Source organism: Notamacropus eugenii, chromosome 3 (assembly GCF_028372415.1).
Source record: "Notamacropus eugenii isolate mMacEug1 chromosome 3, mMacEug1.pri_v2, whole genome shotgun sequence".
NCBI classification, from domain to species: Eukaryota; Metazoa; Chordata; class Mammalia; order Diprotodontia; family Macropodidae; genus Notamacropus; species Notamacropus eugenii.
Window position 1 is genome coordinate 482667136 of NC_092874.1, and position 3588 is coordinate 482670723.

A 3588-nucleotide genomic window follows, 5' to 3' on the forward strand; every position below is an offset into this window, starting at 1 on the left:
TTCTACATGATCTGAGTAACTCACAAAGTCTCTCTTTTCAGGCCAATTAGCCTCAACTTAATCTTTCTTGGTCCTGAAGGTGTTCATCCTCTTCTTTAATAAGGGAATAGTTTCAGGGAGTATTTCCCATTGGGCAACAAAATCTGACTCAGGAGATCCATAGCTCTTGGATTCATGAGGAAGCTGCTGAGGCTGGAAATATCCACCTCTTAGGATCACTTCTTAATGACCTAGAATCAGGTAAAAACACACAGAGCAGGGGGAAAAAAAGCAGGGACTCAGTCCTGTCTCAGGCTTACTTAAGCAAATGTGTCAACTGCTACTTACATGTGCTCACTACATATGATCTTCTCCTCCCCTTCACTCCCATGGAAGTCCAAGAGAAAAGTCAGCTTAGATGTGTCATTAGAGACAACTGAACCAGAGACAGAGAGACAGTCACAGACACAGAGTTTTTCATAGCTCTTATAGCCTATTGAGTGGGTAGCTCCTTCAGACTTCAGGCAACAATCATCTTCATCCTAACTCACAGTCATGGGAACACACAAGGACCAGTGAAGAATTGATGGGTCACTCATGGCCTTTAGCAAAGGGCTGAAGCACTAGCTCTTCCCCTAAGGTCTCCATTGGCCCTAGCACTACAAAACAAGAGTTCTTCACCCTTTACCTTTAACAGATGCCTTGGGGAAATCTCTGAACCACTCCTCAGAATAATATTCTAAAATATATAAAATGCAAAGGATTACAAAGGAAAACAATTAAATTGAAATTCAATTACACACACACAAACACATCTACATATTCACACATGTCTTTAAATCCCAGATTAAGAATTTCTGTCTTAACTTGGTAAGGAAATAGATAGATGAACCTAAAAGAAAAAAAAGAATAACAACTTATTGGGTGGGGGTGCTATAAAGTGTGACTTTTTTAAAGTATTGATTTCCTTTTGAAGTGTCTTGTAGACATAGCCAGCATCTTTCTACCTACCCCTCTCTCACCTCTGTTCTCTCCTGTTTTGCCATCATTCTGCCAGCCCACAAACTGTGGACTCTCAACCTTTAACACCCCAACATTACAGCCATCACCTGTGGTTTTATTTTTTCTATAACCAGTGAAGAAATTATTTTAGAAACTCCATAGATGCCAAATGAAGTTAAAGCTTCCAGACCTTGAGAACACTCATCCTCCCTCCAGATTGTGTGTTGGGCATAGCAGCCTCCTGGAGACCAGCTCCAAGTGTTGCCTGGGGCCCTGGAGACTGCTGGGAGCTCCCTGCAGGGTCTCATTGGTCACTTTTACTCAAAGTCCCTAGTAATAGCTTCAGGGCAGAGTTTAGTTTTGTGGTCCGACCTGCTGGAAACATCAATGCAAATGGCTCTACTTTCTCTGATAAGGGAATAGGGCTACTCCAGAGATGTGAGGCAGGTCAGGATACCAAGTCCAGGTGAAGCCTGATAACTACTCTTCTGCGTGAAAATGAAGCAAGACAAGGCAGAAAGAGTAGTGAAGGGAAAGAAAAGGAAGGAAAAGAAAGGAAAAAGGAAAGAAGGAGATGGAAAAATGAGGACAAAACCATCTCAGCTGACTTTTCAGCTCCATCTCTCTTCTGTGGAGAAAGGCTTCTTCCAAAACCAATAGCCTTTTCATCCAAAGAAACCTGGAAGTCTATTTGTTTGTCTCTTCAGCCTGGTGTTAGAACTCTATACAGTTTTCACATGTGGTTTCACATTCATGAGGTATGAAAGGAGAGAAAGTTATTCCAACTTGGTGTTTGAATCATTAGACTGACTCTCCCAGGGTGAACTGAATTTGGGCAGTCTGGGAAAAGAGAACAGTTATTGAGGGTGAATCCATTGTTCTATAGAGGAGGGTACCGTGTCCCAGAGCCCTTCACTGATTGGATAAAATCAGTCAGTAAAGTAGCATTAGGCTTGGCTGATCCTTTCCCATCTCTTCTTGTCAATTAGTTGTTAAGTGCTTTGACATCCAGCTCCACAGTCACCTTTGGCAGGCAGGCCATTCATCTCTCTGGGCCTCAGTTTCTTTTTCTGTACAATCTGAGGGCCACCTCTCTCTCTGGACCTGGGTTCCTAAGATCTTACACTTTTTTCATTTGTTCTTACTATTCCAGTGACTCCAACCCTCATGCGGGTTCTCATCATCATCTGCCTGGATTGCTTTCCCATTCATTTCATCTTTCTTCCATTTCTTGCATTTTAACCTTAAGATCATAGATTCAAATTTGGATGGAACCTTTGAAATTATTCATCACAGGTCACAGTTAGGATTGCAATCCACTTCCTCAGACTCGAAATATGGGGGTCATTTGGCTGTTAGACACTCTCACATATGGGAGTGGGGTTGGGGGGTAATGTCATCCCTCTGCTCAAATGCCTTCATGCTTCCTTATTGGCTAACTTCCCAGGCTGACATTCAAAGTCCCCTATAATCTGGCACCTCCAGCCATCCTCCTTTCCACATTATCTGGCTTCTCCTCTATACCCCTCCACACCATGACGTCTCCCACTTTGCAGTATTTATGTCTGTACTTGCTGCTCTAGTCTCCAGCTTCTCTAGAAGATGCCCTCCTATAGGATCCAGACCAAATATTATTCCTTTAAGGAATATCACTTTTCTCTTGATTCCCCCAGAAGAAAATAATATTTCCTCACTTAATCCTGTTTGTTTTTCCCCCCTCTGACTTAGGCACTCAGGTTCTGTTGTTTTTTTTTTTTTTTCACTTTTTAAGCTATTTGTGAGTATACACAGCCTGTTAGAATAGATCTCCCTGAGGGCAGATTATTCCTTTTAGTGTTTCACTACTCCAAGCTACACTTAGCAAAGTGTCAATGCAAAGTAAATGTTAGTTGATTTGCATTTCAGAAAGTCATTAACTTTTACTGGAAGGCCATCTAGTCAATTGTAACTATTCCTTTTTTGATCAGCAAATCTGAAGGTCTTCCCCTCCCAATTTGATTTTTTTTATTAATTAAAGGGCCATCTCTTGACTCACTTCTTAAAGAGGCTTATTCACTGAATGGGTGGTACAGTAGTCCTGATGAATAGCTGGCCCTTGGACCCAGATGGCTCTGGAGGAGAAAGTGAGCCTGGTGAACTTGCACAGCTCTCCCTCACTCAAATCTAAGTGAACTTTGAGTCATGTCATCATTTCCCTGATGTCATGGTCCTCTTCAAAAACAAAGGACAAACACAGTGTCTAAAGAAGGGCAGCATCTTTTTGTTGTTATCTAGCATCCTCTTGAATAACTCAAGAGAAGGATGAACTCATAACCTACTAAGGAAGATCATTCTTGTTGTTTGATGGTACAATGGATAGGGTGTTGGGACTGGAATCTGGATGGTCTGAGTTCAACGCCAGCCTGAGGAACTCACTAGGTGTATGATTATGGGTCAATCACTTAAACTTAGTCTGCCTCAACTGTAAAATAGGGATAATAGCTTCTACATTCATGAATTGTTGATAGGATCAAATGAGAAAATATTTATAAAGCCCTTAGCACAGTGTTTGTCACATTATGGTAAGTGCTTAATAAATACTTGTTCCTTTTTTTTTCTTTCTTTCCC